At 38.8% G+C, this 15254-nt stretch overlaps 1 protein-coding gene and 1 long non-coding RNA gene across 3 annotated transcripts in view; one reads left to right on the top strand and one right to left on the bottom strand.

Moving 5' to 3' along the window:
* KCNIP1 (potassium voltage-gated channel interacting protein 1) overlaps window positions 1–15254 on the top strand; it is a 226951-nt gene that overhangs the window by 28203 nt on the left and 183494 nt on the right. The window contains exon 1 of one of the 2 annotated variants that reach the window (XM_086852089.1): window positions 10184–10513. The exons of the other annotated variant lie outside the window; for it this stretch is intronic. The gene's annotated coding sequence lies outside the window, so the exon portion shown is untranslated. Of the gene's footprint in view, window positions 1–10183; window positions 10514–15254 lie in introns of those variants that run through there. 2 annotated transcript variants of the gene reach the window in all.
* On the bottom strand, window positions 258–8987 carry LOC111935674 (uncharacterized). Its single transcript, XR_002867780.2, has 3 exons — window positions 7352–8987; window positions 3555–3897; window positions 258–2284 (listed from the first exon to the last, which is right to left on the bottom strand). It is a non-coding gene; the product is annotated as an uncharacterized LOC111935674 (long non-coding RNA).

The following is a 15254-nucleotide window of genomic DNA, read 5'->3' as shown; positions in this document are numbered from 1 at the left end:
GAGTAAATGTGGGCTGGCCTTGTCTTGCTGCTGTAATCCTACTGACCTTCAGGGCCTTCCATGAGGTTTTGTCTTTTCTTGGGACTTTGTAATTGTGTCCTACATTGGTTTGGTATTTATTTTTTCTCTCATCATATCTGTTCCCTAAACCAAGCCAAAAGCTACACATGCTTTTATTCTTGATATTCTCACCCTTTCTAACAAGCCTAGCTGCTCTTTACCTTCCCACTGTAGCTTGCATTTGACTCAGTCTTTCAGTAGGAACTGTCCTTATGTTTTATTTTTGATTTCACCTGTTTATCATTTTTTTTTATTCAGATATCAACAAGATTTTTCAAGTTGAGCTGCAAGCACTGATATTTAATTTATATAGTTCTGTCAAATAATGTTGTATTTTGTCTGCTGAGAGTACCAAGGCATCATCTCAGCTCTTGTTTTCTCAGATTGTTGAGAACCAAACCTCCTGGCTGTCCCCATGAACCTCTGTACTGGTCTCCTCTGCATCTGCTACTGCGGGACTCAATTTTTTTAATGGCTATTTCCATAGCTTTGGTACAGAGTTTTTGAAATGCTGGAAATTATCTGGGGCTTTACTTTTGCTATGTCTTTTGCAATGCTTCCTTTTGCACTTCTCTTGCATTTTGACCTGTAAAATCCCTTCTGAATTCTTAGAGTTATGATCTTCTGATTTTCAGTTTCCTCTTAAAATGGTGAGACTAACCTAGTTTCACTTCACTTTCACTATAACATCTCATTCCACACAATGATTTTTCTGGAAGCAAAACCAGCCTTGTCTGTAGATCTGTATTTGACAATATCTCTTCTTTGAACAAAGTCACTGTCTTATAAGGAAATCTGTCAAAGTGTAATGGTTTTCTTCTGTCTTGTTAATTTAAGAGCAGCCAAAAATGTTTCAGTAGGCTCTCCTTCCTCCTGCAGGAGTCTTTAACATTCCAATCACCCAACAGGGGTATTCTGTGTTGCAATGTTCTTAAGGCTTGCATACCTGAGGCTAATAGCTTGTCCTCTCATCCTGGTTTACTTGAATGATATTTAGGAGATCAGGGATATTTAGATCTTCAGGGCTCCAGGGCAACATTTAAGAAACATCACTGTTTTCTCTGTGTTTCTATTGTGCTTGAGTCCATCTACTTTCTTGTGGACAACAGGGTTATATTTAAATGTTCCAGGATTTTTTCCAGGAAATTCCACCAGTGATTTTTACTTATTTAGGAGCTTTAATGACTCAACTTGTCATTTCTTTTTACTCATAGTTAACTATTAGGGTTTTTTTACTCTCCCTCTGATCTTCACTTTTCATTGTTTTGTTGTGAGGTCCCATCTTTTCTTTAACTCAGAGTCTATTCCAATTTCAGACAGTAAAAGAGGTGGGAGGTGATACCTCAGTGCATGGAGGCGTCTGTGTTCCTGGGATCTCATATCCTTTTAAGTAGATCTAGTAACTGTAAACATCTCAGTTGTGCATAATTATGTTGTCATGTGTCAAGACAGATGTGTATGAAGGGAATGTTACAAAAAGAAGTGAATTTATTCGCGCTTCTTCCTTAGCAGATGGGTGAAACTCCTTTTTAAAGAAGGGAGTTTTTATCTGCCACAAAGCTCAAATTATTTTTGAGGTGAAGCTGGAAGACTGGACACTCAAAGTTGTTATGCAGGTCTATAGCTGTCTGAAATTGTGTCAGGAGATAGTTCATTGAGGTTGCAAAGACTGACACTTGCTGTTCACCAGGGAAAGACTATTTGCTTCAGAATTCAGCTTAGAACAGAATTCAGCTGTTCTCTGCAAAGGTGAAATGCTTTTCTGGCTCTGTGTGTGTGTTTGTGCCTTTTTAGGAAGTGCTTTCTCCTAGTGCAGAACTGCCTTTCTCAGTTCTGGCAAGCCAGTTACTTCTGTCCTGCTCATCCAAGCCTTCTGTAGATGCCAGCCATCCCCCTGCTCTGCCCTTCATGAGCACAGCTGGCCTGAGACATCATTGTTCACCCTCCAGGCAGCTCTGAAGGCCTCACTGCCAGTTGCACAGCTTAAAGAAAGTTTGAGTCTCCACCTTTCCCACAAGGCAGAGAACAGTCCAGGTGATGCTTACGGAATAACTGCGTACTTAACAGTCCAGCAGGATTTCAGCAGCACAGCAGGAACTGTCTTATCTAGTTTGAATATTACAGCAAGAGCTGAAGTGTCATTGCTCTTCTTATTGGATGTCTAGCTGGGAGCCCAGTGTCCTTCTGACTGAGGTCTTTTTAGTTTGCAGATTATAGCCATATCCTGAAAACAGTTAATGTTAAGTACCATCAATAATTAAGGTTTACATGTTCTATCATTTGTTATTCCGGATTTATTCTTCTGCCATCTTTCAAATATGTTGTGCTATATCCCAAAATTTAGTTGTGAGAAAGCAATTTGTTAACCATTAAAAGAAGTAGAGGTTACAGCCACGAGCAGTAGGGTAGTGACTGAGGTTGACCTTGCAGCAGCCGTCATACATTTTCCATATGGGATGGTTTGGGAAGTATCCCAAGTCTATCTCCTACTCAGTGATGAATCTTGGCAGTCATTGCACATAAGAACTATTAAACTAGTCTGAATAATAATAATTCGTATGGATGGATGTGAGATTTTTCAGCAAGTGGAAACCTCAAATATATACATACATGGAAACAATGAGCTATAAAAATATTTGTTATAATTATGATCTCTTAGTGGAGTAGAGATCCATTTGCATGTAAGCAACTGAAATAATTGCTAGGCAATAAATATTTAATTAACTCTGACTGTAACAATGCTGAGGTTTTATTTCTTTGTGAATCAGAATTTCTCCTCAACAAGTTCAGCCTGTTTTGTTTGCTGCAGGGAGCTGTTGTTGGAGGTGCTCTTATTTGAAGGAATGGGTTTCAGCATAGAAGTCCCTTTCAAAGACGTTTAGAAATCCGCTAGGATAGACTTACACTTGTTTTCAATGAAGGCCAGGTCTAATTTGAGTTACATTCAATGGAGAGGTAAATCTAATTTTTTTAATTTTTTTTTTTTAACTCCTCTTCCTACTCCTGATATACAAAGAAACTGGGAAGATCATTTGCCAGCTTACTTGTGGCCTCTGCTGGATGTAAAGCAGTGTGCAGAACTGTGGGAGAGGAGTGGAAATAAGTAGATGTTCTGAGTTAGAAGATGAAAAGAAAAACATATGAGAGGAGACTGCCAGCAGAGGGACACAGGGAAGCTAAAATGGCTTTGTTGAACTTAATTCCTCTCTCTTTAATAATTCCTGATTATTCTCAACATCTATTTGCATAAATAGTCCTTTTTTCCACCACGTAGATTTGACTTTTCTACAGAAAATTATAGAACACTGGCTTTTTGACAATTCAGTATTCACCCCTATGTTACCTTTATGTGCCCTCTGAGTTTAGCCATTAGTCACCTTTACCAAGAATGTTTCAAATATAAATCTTGACATGGGCCATTTAATGTATGAAATGGATGACTCATTTTTCCTGTGGAATGTACAGGAGACACGGATGTCAAAGTGATTCCTTACCTTGAGTTGCAGCTGGATCTAAAGTCAAATTATTCATTTGTAATGTAGCCTTGCTGGAATTTCCATGGAAATGGCTTCTCTGGAGTTAAGCTCCACAGAGGTTCTGAAGTTATGGATAAACACTGTGTCCAAGCCAACTTGGATCTGCATTTTTATTATGCTCAGTGAGTTGGTTTACCAAGGTAGCAGCACATTTCCTGAGATAAACTGCTGAGCCTGTCAGTGATATTTGTTCATTGTTCATAGTGAAGCTTCTGCCAAACTGCCAGTGGTGTCCAGTCTCTGTAAGGAACTTGCCAGAAAATGTCCTGTTGGGAAGTGCTTGAATAGCTCACCAAGCCATCTGGTATGTAAGAACACATAAACACAGGAATTAATTAATTGTAACTGGTCTCTACTGAGCATGTACAAGATGAGATTTTTTTTTTTTTTTTAACATTTATAACTTGGATGAAAGCTACCTGTTTGCAAATTTATGATTCCCTTTAACAAAGCACAGAGTTGCAAGGATGCCTCAGCTGAGTAAATGTATGGAGCTCTTAATGCTGTTGATGGTGAACTCTGCCCTGCCCCAGGCCACAGTGCAGCCTGAGTGGTTTTCTTAGTGATTGCCGAAAAAATCATCTGCATGAGGACAGTTGTCTTCTAGCCTGGTCATTTACCCCTCAAATTTAATTTTTTTGTCAATTTTTAAAGGAAGTGTTAAGAATTCTTCTTTACCTCCCCATTGTTAATACATATCAGTAATGTGGGCAGTAGTAAAAGCCTTCAGTATTGAAGTCTGTCATATGCATAACATCCTCTGATTATATTTGATATAGGGACACTGGTTGACTTAAAAAGTGAATGTTTCAAAGCATAGTAATATTTGCATGTCTCCTTCCAAGAATTTAGGTTTCATTTAAATTTCCATCTTACAGGGATTTCAACAGCACAGCACCTATGTACAGAAACACTACAGCGTGTAGTGAAATGCTTCAGTGTAGCCAGGTGTTCTGTGGTAAAATCAGGAAAGACTTCGAATATCAGAGACACAAAGAGGCACTAGGGCATGACAGCACTAAGATAAAAATATTGTAAATTGTTGTCTCCTTTTGAACTCTGTCTTTCCTTTTAGATGTGTGCCAGGAAAGAGACTAGGTGTAAATTTCAGCAAGTGCTGGGCAAAATGTGAGGGAAAAATTCCCTTTGTCTTTGAAATCTTCAGTAAGTAAGAGCAAAAGGATTTTAACAGTCTTATTTCTTTTTTTCTTTTGTAAAAAGACTTGCTTAGCTCAGCTTTGACGTTGGAAATAAACTCTTTCTTGCCTTTGTTTAGAGAATAAATGTAGTGTTGCAAACTGGGTTTTGTCACTGACAGGAAGATATTTGTGGAAGATGCTTTCTCACTGCAATTCACACAAAGCTGTCATCAAAGCAATAGCTTGGGTTTTCAATACACTTGCTGTTAATGGCAACCTAAGATTTGTTGCCTTTCTTCCCTAAAATTTCTTCCCTAAAATTGTGTTAGGGTTTTCATTTGTAGCCATGTAGCTATGGAACAGCTCTTCTACCCTGGGATTGAGCTGCTGCCACTCACATTTTGGTGCTAGCCTCTCTGGACTAGGAGTATATCATCATTCATTGTATAAATGAAGTGAAAAATGCTGTCAAGCTCAACACTGAACTATGGGAGCTGGTTTGTACTCTCCATAACATCAGATCCTGACTTCAGTTATTGATCAGTTTACATGTACTAGGTCTGTTTGCTTCACCATTTCTAAAAGATAACAAACGGATTGATTTAAACTTAAGAGGGGGACAATTAGGAAAGGCAATATCCTACTGGAGTATTTTGAGTGGTTTCACCCAAAACTGGGAGACTTTAAGAGACTTAGCATTTGAGGCAAGGGTCTAGATACATGACAGCTCAGCGTGCTTGAACGTGTGCCTTGTTACAGTATAACTCATCCAAGATGAAAACACTGATGCACCAGATGATTAAGCTGTTAGTAGTATAGTTTTATTATACTGAAAAAGTCTATTGGAGTCTAATGGCAGATCTTTGCTTTTATTTTGTCCTCCTGACAGAAATGGGAAATCTTTGTCATTGGAATGATCTCTGTTTGGAATGATCACTGACTGGGGTATTTCTGTAGTTTGCAGTGATCTGTCTTCCAGGAAATGCAACATAAACTTTCATCGTGGCAAGAGCGAGGTCTATATCTGAGACAATACAGTGCAAACCACACTTGGCAGGTGGTAAATTAGCCTTAAAAAGGGCTTTTGTCTGTGTCATGGAGCATATTTACTTTCTGGGAGTTCTTCAGCTTTTATCCTCCTTAAGGTCATGACATCTCCTCTTGAATGCAGCTAATTACTCCAAAAGTCTTCTCTTTCCTCTCACTAACACAGATGCCATATTTGTAAAGAAAGAGACAGCTAAAAGGCTCTGGTGAACAGTGAAGACAATTCTGGAGATGCTTGTGTATTGTATCTTTTCGTAGTTCAGGCGCCCTTGATAGCTCACAACATTATTTGTATGCCCAAGTATTCATTATACTGGGCATATTCAGCAAACTCAAATTCAAAATCTTCCAAAATTCTTGTTTTGAGATGAATAGTTTGAGTTGTCTGAATACTCAGCAAAGGAAGAAAATTGCTGAAAAATATTTATTGCTGAGGGCTCTGCTTGCAACCCAGAATGGAGTTTAAGAATTGGACCATTTTACCGCAGCAGTTTGTGGTGGGCATTTGTATGGCACCATTTAAGGCAGGTGCCCACAGCGTGAGTGCAGTTTCACTAGCAGAACTATCTGCTCTGCAATCATTTATTTTTTCCTCCCCAGAGGAACACACCAAAACTGGAGACATGTTGGGGTTTTTCAAAGACTAGAGCATGTTCTTAAGGGAAGCAGCTTATGCAGACCTGGGGCATAAGTCTTCTCAGAGCTTTTGAACTAAATCAAATAATATATTATTACAAATTACCAGTAGAAAGTACTCTGGGAGCAGTCCAGTGAAGAGGCTGGGGAGGCACAGTAATATACACTCCTTATACTTCTGCAAATGTTTTTAACAAAAAATTATTCATCCTCTCTTTCATATGTGGAAAACAGATATGCCCAAAGTCTTATTTCAAACGTTCTCTTGCTTTATTAATATTTGCTAGGTACTTTAATATAACCTTGAACTATGGCAATTGTGGTGCACGGAGGGAAAGGCTGTAGTAACTCAGGTGCTGCCATAGATAACTGTAGATTCAAGTGCAGATATTCCTTTTTCCATACTGTATGTAATAACTATGAATAGTTTTGCAGTTATTCTCATAATATTTTTTGAAATTACATTTTTCCAGGGTGGAAAAAAAGATTAGTAGAAATAATTCTTAAGGGAATGGTTTTGCACAGAGGAAAACAGTCTAAGTAGAGTTGTCCAGGATGGCTTTTTACAACCAGGATTCTATGCTAAGATTTTAAGAGTAGTATAATTTAACTGTATAATTCTCATTTGCTACATTTTTTTTTTTTTAAGTGTATAGTGTTGCGGGAGTGGTAGAGGACAGGTAATTAGAACAGAAGGCAGTAGGAAATAGATAGGGAAGCTATGAAGGCATGTGCTTATTTAAGAGGCATGGTAACAAAAACAGAAAGGTAATGTCATGGGGTGGCTTTACCTTTAAGATAGCTTTGGGAGCTAAGGAAGTTGAAGTTGCTGGGGACTGATGGGAGTCTTTCCTCCTGACCAATTATCAGTCATTTCTAAGAATTGACAGCAGTTTTGACCATTGAAAAGTGAGATCAACTTGTGAACCCTACCTTAAGATGTAAAGTCAGGGATCTCTTGTCCTCTTTGTTTTCTGGCTGTGAAAGGTAACAGAGCTCCAGCTGGCCGCTCGTTCTCTGCCCAGGCCATGTGGCCCGGGCAGGGGCTGGGCTGGGCCTGCTGAGGCTCCCAGCCGGGAGATGGGCCCTGCGGGGCTTGCCCCGGGCTCTGGGCCAGGCCGGTCCCTGGCTCGGCTGCAGTTTTTGCTGGGACTGAATTCACCACAGACTGCTGAGGAAAGAAAGAAAAAAAGCTCTTGACCTGCAGCAGGCTGAGACAGTGACCACACTTTCCAGAGCAGCCATGAAGAATCTTCCAACGCAGACAACTCCCGCTGCTGCTCCGGCAGAGATCACAGAACCATCTTCAAAGCCTGGGCAAGATTTTAACCTTTTCATTACCCAGATGACAACTGCAGATTAATCTTTTTTTATCCAGAGAAAGAAAGAGAGAGTAATCAACATGTAAAGAGACTTTATAAACTATCAGAGACAGTAATGAAAAGAATTAAGCTTCAGAGAAGGTGAAGAATAAGGAGATGCTTTATAAGCTGAAATATTTTTCTGTTAAAGCTATGGAGATGGACAATAAGGTCTTGAAAAAACTCATTTACTTCATGACAGAGTATATAGGGAGGAATAGAGTGTTCAAAGTGTAAATTTTGAGTAAAAAGTAGAGTAATTGTGATACAGTGAAGTGCTAGAACAGAGTAAAGCGAAAATTTGAAGCCTTGGGGGGCAATGACAAAACTGTTTTCCAGTAGAGCTCAGAAAGACAGATGAAGAAGACTTTTGCTTTTGAATAACTCATCCTTAAAATGACATCCCTAAACTCATGGCCCGTACACACCTCAGAGTGATGTGAAATGGGAGGAGTAAACTCTGATGACAGATTTCAGGGCAGCTGGCATCAGGAAAATAGAATTCTATAGCAAGAAATAGCTTTCTTGTGGAAAACTCCATAGATTAGTGGAAGAAAACTTCTGTTTCTCTACAAAGACTGATGAAAAGACTGTAGCAGGAATTAGGACTGTTTTAACCACCAAAGTTCCAAAGTTTTTGTCTCTATGTTGTCATGTGAACAAAAGAATGGTAGGTAGTGGGGGATAAAAAGGGTTTTCTGGAAGTTTGTTCTGGTGTTCTTATTCTTGTAGTTTGTTAATAAACTTTCTTTGTTCCTTTTTAAGTTTTAAGCCTGTTTTGCTCTTGTTCTAATCCATATCTCACAGCAAGAAATAAGTAATTTTTTAGTTACTGGTTTAAAACCACGACAGGTAACTACCTTTAACTGCATGCTGTAAAAGCAAGGTTAAACATGAAAACAATTGGGAATGTTCAGAATCAGCATGGTAGAAAATCCCTAGGACAATTTGGATCATTTTGGTTCTGCTTATTGGTGCCCTGAATTTCCACACTGACAGCAAGCTAATGAAAAAAAGAGCCATGCCAAAGTAGGAATTTAGGGCATATAGGTTAATCCCCTACCTCATTCCAGTAGGCAACTCTCTAAGTAGACTTTTGTTGGGAGAAAATATTATTCCATGTTCAAATGATTGGTTATTCTCTTTCTTTGTGCAGCTTCACAGTCTAAACTTTCCTGCCTGGGAATCAAGTTTCCCCAGGGTTCCCATTCTGTGTTGCAGTGTTCACTGTGTGGGAGTTAGACCTGTTAGAGCAATTATATGTATAATCTGCTATTAGCAGTATTTTGGGCTTAAATGACAAATCGGTAATTTTAAATAATAAATTTGAAGTCTGGGTGGAACTACAGAAATCACAGAAAAATTGCTTCACTCTGCTCTTACATTCTTTGTAATTAGGCCCCTAAAGCAGATGTACTGAACCAGGGAACTCAAGGGCGTTTTAAGTATATTCAGTAGTTGTTGTGGTTTTAAACTAGTAACTAAAAAAATTACTTATTTCTTGCTGTGAGATATGGATTAGAACAAGAGCAAAACAGGCATAAAACTTAAAAGGAATAAAGAAAGTTTATTAACAAACTACAATAATAAAAATACCAGAATAAACTCCCAGAAAACCCTTTTTATCCCTTACTACCCACCATTCCCTTGTTCACATGACAACAGAGACAAAAACTTTGGAACTTTGATGGTTAAAACAGTCCCAATTCCTGCTACAGTCTTTTCATCAGTCTTTGTAGAGAAACAGAAGTCTCTTTCTGTTAATTTATGGAGTTTCTCACAAGAAAATGACTTCTGTTATACTTTTCTATTGCCCTGATGTCAGCTGCCCAGAACTGCTGTTATCAGAGCTCACTCCTCCCATTTCACATCACTCTGAGGTGTGTATGGGCCATGAGTTTAGGGATGTCATTTTAAGGATGAGTTATTCAAAGGCAAAAGTCTTCTTCATCTGTCTTTCTGAGCTTCACTAGAAAACAGTTTTGTCATTGCCCCCCAAGGCTTCAAATCTTCGCTTCACTCTATTCTAGCACTTTACTGTATCACAATCACTCTACTTTTTATTTAAAATTTACACTTTGAACACTCTATTCCTCCCTATATACTCTGTCATGAATTAAATGAGTTTTTTCAAGACTTTATTGTCTATTTCCATAGCCTCAACAGAAAGGTATTTCAGCTTATAAAGCATCTCCTTATTCTTCACCTTTTCTGAAACTTCTTTTTCTTTACTGTCTCTGATAGTTTATAAAGTCTCTTTACATGTTGATCACTCTCTTTTTCTCTCTCTGGATAAAAGGATTTATCTGCAGTTGTCATCTGGGTAATGAAAAGTTTAAAATCTTGCCCAGGCCTTGTAGATGGTTCTGTGACCTCTGTTGGTGCAGGAGCTGGAGTTGTCTGCGATAGAAAATTCCTCATGGCTGCTCTGGAGAGTGTGGTCACTGTCTCAGCTTGCTGCAGGTCTAGAGCTTTTTCTTTTCTTTACTTGGCAGTTTCTGGTGAATTTCGTCACAGCAAAAACTGCAGCCGAGCCAGAGACCGGCCTGGCCCAGACAGAGCCTGGGGCAAGCCCCGCAGGGCCCATCTCCCGGCCGGGAGCCGCAGCAGGCCCAGCCCAGCCCCTGCCCGGGCCACATGGCCCAGGCAGAGAACGAGAGGCCAGTCGGGACTCTGTTACCTTTCACAGCCAGAAAACAAAGAGGACAAGAGATCCCTGACTTTACATCTTAAGGTAGGGTTCACAAGTTGATCTCACTTTTCAATGGTCAAAACTGCTGTTAATTCTTAGAAATGACTGATAATTGGTCAGGAGGAAAGACTCCCATCAGTCCCCAGCAACTTCAACTTCCTTAGCTGCCAAAACCTCCTTAAAGGTAAAGTCACCTCAAGACAGTAGTTTACAGGTTTTCTGCGTGTCTGTACATGCACGTATTTTGTGCACAAAGTCTTGCACATGAGATGTTGCTGCTGCTGCAAAAATTCACAGTAATTCAGGTTGTTATGATGAATGTGTAGCCTTTCAGTGAAACTTCTTTAATTTACAGTTGGGCAAAAAACATTTTTCTCAAAAGTCATCTTACACATAAGAGAACAGCTCCTCTTTTTGCAGGTTCTCTTATGATCAGTTCAGTTTTGAAAACTAACTTCTATATTACATGTTTTCACTGATGTTTCCAACCAAAAAGCCAATAAGTTATGTTTTTGTACTTGCTATCAAGTATAGAATATCTATCTTTTTAAAATATTAGGCCACTTTAGTACCTGACTGGGTACTCATGCATGTGAAAAGAGCTACTTTTGTGTTTGAATCCTCATTTTGCTACCTTAATATCAGATTTACTATTGTATTTGAAAACAGATTTATGTGATTATACTCTCAAAATGCATCCTTACATATCTGGAAGTCTGCTGGTGAGATATCTCAGTAAGCAGGTAATATTTAAATTCTCACTGACATCTGACCTCTTCTGAATGCTTATTCCCTGAGAAAGAAAGATGGGTAGGTACTGTCTGATTTCATGAGAAAATTTCTCTTCCAATCAAGACAGTCTCAGCACTAACATGAAGTCAAGATCTGGTGCAGCGTTGCCACAGGGGAAAGGAATGGACAGAGGGTGACGGAAAACTAATTTTAATTATGCAAGTTAATCTTGGACTAAGTGACATTCCATAACCACCACATGCAGACATCAGGGTTTTTTTCTCTGACTTGTGCACATTTATTCTCTTCTGGTTTTGGGATGCCCTGCCCGGTCTCCAACTAATTATCGTGTCACTACATTTTGGGATTAGAGTCACTGTTCCTTATTTCTTGTCATTTCCGGTGAACTTGCTCACGGTAGGCCCTTGTGGTCTTTAGCAGCAACTGAAAACACAGAGGTCTGAGCTGCTGCCACTGGCATTAAGGACCATGGGGATCCAGCCCTTTCAGAAACAGCTGCATTTATAGAAAACTGAAAGTAACCCCAAAGTTACTGAAATGTATTTGAATGGAACAGTGATATTTTCCTCAAAGTCATTTAGCTTTGCCCAGGGGTTAGGCTATTGAGATGGGACTCCCCATGCAAGTTTTGAAGGGGATGATAGCACCAAACCTGAAGTTACTGCTGCCATGCAGGTCCTACCGTACTTCAGTAAATTTTAAGCTACTTTTGCCATTAGTGTGAAACCCTTTAGGCAGTGAGTCTGACTCTCCCAGATATTTCCTGCTCCTCTTTAAATTTTGCCAGCTTGACTTTTGCTTGGAAGTTTGTGTATCATCCATTTTCTTGGCAGGAATGGAAATGTTAAAAATGCTTACTCATAAGAATTTTGTGCAAAAGTCTCCCAAGATTTGGTTTATAGCTTTGATTGTTTGTTCTGTGTAAAACTGCTCAAACTGAGGGTATAGATAAGTTTGTAGGAAGAGAAACTGGACAACATAGATTCTGCACAGAGTAGTGTCTAGTGCTTTCCCCCGGCATTAGTGGTGAAGTCAGAACCTATAGGGCTGAATACCAAAGCCACAGGAAAAATGAAAGCAAACTGCAAATTAGTATTCATTAATGACTGTTATTCTAGTGAGCATATAATATTCAAATGCCTGTGCATATATTTAAAAGAGTGGCACTGTTTCTTAGGAGAAAAATTAAATTCACTTGTCCTTGACTTTAATTGCTTCTGCAAAATTAAATATGGGATGGTGGCTTTGCAAGAGGAACATTACCTCACATTTCATAAATGAAATCTTTGGATTTATAGAGAACCTATAGGAAATAATTATAGTAACTTGTGTAAGGTCTTTTCCTCTCCTAACAGGAGGAGATTTCTCTGAGATTTAGGTCTGGTGGGATTTTACATTGTTTCCCTGAAAAAGAAATTGTTCATTAAGTGAGAGAGAGACATGACATCTATAAAGCATGTCTTCCAACAAAACTGACATAAGTCAGTTGGTCAAAATTACTATTCCTTGGGTGAAAATCCAGGCATACTCCTTTGGTGTCAGTCGACCTAGGAGAGCAATGGTAAGACCAAGACATGGCCAAATTTTCAAGTAGTGTCAATGTAGGAATTGAGCATTCAATTTAATAGAGTGGTCTTTGTTCAGATAGGGATTCTTTTTAATGTCCAATCTTTGTAAGATACCCTTGTTTTTAAAACTAGTCACACTATAAAATTTTTATTCCTGATGACTCCTTACTTGCCTAGAGATATATAATTTTCCCTTTAATGTATCAATTTTCTGAAGTTAAAAAGTGTAATTAATATGCACAAACTGCATTTGTGTACCCTGATCGCATGGAATGACATATGTTTGCCCCGTTTTTATATGCAAGTTACTTTTGTGGATGTAGACTGTGCACCCAAGTTATGAAAATGGACTGATTGAAATTAAAAATTATTTCAAAGGAGGAACAGGTACATACCAGTTTGTCTCATTTAATCTTTTGAGTCAATTGAGGGAGTTTGCTATGTGCTATAGCATTTGCTTGTGCTCTAGAACCAGGCTCTTGCTCCTCAAATCTTTGACAGGCTTTACAGGTTGTGCTGAGTCTGTTCAGCCTCTCTTTTGAGAGGTTTTCTTTAGGATGGGCCAGGGAGCTGTATCACTGTCACTCCTGAAAGTCCCTGGGATACTAGAAATGCTTAAAAATTGAAGGTTGCATTAAGTCTTCTGAAGTGTGTGGTAGAAGGTGAACTTTTATCTTGGGATACAAGCTGTGGGACATGCTTTGAACCACCAAGTTTCATAAGGAGGATCAAAGGTATCAAGCAGGAGTATGTCCTTCAAGACAAAAAAAAAAAAAAAAAAAGCAACTTCTGAGGTGCAGTACAGGGGAGTTTCATTACTATTCTCATCACAGAAAGAAAAAAACCCTATACAAGTGTTTTCTTCCATATATATACTAAGAAATTACTTTCAAGCCAATTCTTCAGCCAAGAAGCTACACTGAGTAGACCTGTTGTCCCTGGCTGGCCCAAGGCCCACTGACTGCCAGGACCAAGGCCCTGCAACCGCAGGTATCTGGCTGATGTGTCTGCTGGTTCATGCAGCAGGTCTCTGTCCAGGGACTGGATTCCTCTTGCTGTGGAGTATATTCTAAGCCATGATCAAGTCTTAAATGGGAATAATAGTACCCTGCTATAATTCCATTCTCATCCAATCCTGTGTCTTCCATAATGACTCCTTTGGTCCTACTCCAGTTAGGAAGGTTGCTTTTGTGCACAGTGTAGCATCATCATGTGGCAGAAAAAAACATGTAGTTCTTCAGTGCTATTTCTTCTTTCCTCTGCAGACACAGAGAGCTTTGTCTGTAATTATCCTCTCTTTTTATCTGATAACTTATAATAATTTATTATTTTTGCTTTATTTTTCATCAAGTGTAGGGACTGTGATACTTTCAGTTATTGATGTAATTTTTTATGAAGAAATTGTAAATATGATTTAAGTTTTTGGGAATCCACATATTCAAGTGAGGCACCAATAAAGTAACATGGTGGTTAAGGAACTGAGGCTCATTTGTTGTACATCATTACAGCAAAAGCTTTGTTATTGTTCCTTGCAGATGAAGTCACTGAACTATGATTATATTACAGAGAATGAAAAGAGACAAAAATAAGAAAGGCAATAAAATAAATTTTTATATGTCTTAAGGGACACAATTATTACTGACTATGTTTTATATCAGATGTTCCAAAAGTCTGACAACTTAAATTATACATCCATGAAGACAAAACTCTTACTGGTCAAAAGAGATCAAAATCTTTATTTCACTGCTTCTCTTATATTCTTTTTGAAGTTCCAAATTAGCAAGGAAAAACCCCAAATTGTCTTTTAATGATGTTTTGAAAAGATAGAGTAAAACTATTTAAATACCAACTCTGAAAAAATGAAAGTTGTTTTGGCATTTAATTTTTTTTGCTGTAACATTACTGGTGTAATGTGTGCAATAGCTGACATGGTCAGGCAGGGCAGGGCAATTTGTAGGGAATTAAAAGCAGGTTTTACCTGCTGCCAAGCAGGTACCCAGCTGCCAAAAAGTTTGAGCCACGTTGTGCGTTGAAAGGAAAGACCTCTGTGCAAAAGTGCTAGAGTGTCAAGACCCTTAAATGAGCGTGCCTGCTGCCTGCGAGTACATGGGGCTGGAACCTCGGCTGTAGGGTGTGGTAGTTGAGTCCATTTCGTATGCCAGAAATCTACACAGCAGAGATTAATGGAAAAAGTACATTTTCTAGTTTGCCTTAAAGGCATTGGATCCTGCATGTCCTACTGGAATGTACTAGGGACTTGGCAAAGAATCTGCCCTGGTCAGTAAGCGCAGGGAAGAGACCCAGGAAAATGAAATTGAATTGCAGGTATGGCAGTGTTACTGGTGTTGTGAATTAATGTTGTAAATATTGGCTTTTCACAATTATTCTGATAAATATATTATATGCTTTCACTATATTCTTTTCTCTTAGCAAGTTACAGGCTTAGATAGGAATTCTGAATG

Source organism: Cyanistes caeruleus, chromosome 15 (genome assembly GCF_971803275.1).
Source record: "Cyanistes caeruleus chromosome 15, bCyaCae1.hap1.1, whole genome shotgun sequence".
In the NCBI taxonomy this organism is placed as follows: Eukaryota; Metazoa; Chordata; class Aves; order Passeriformes; family Paridae; genus Cyanistes; species Cyanistes caeruleus.
The sequence above is the reverse complement of the archived record's forward strand: the minus strand, read 5'-3'. Positions and strand labels throughout refer to the sequence as shown.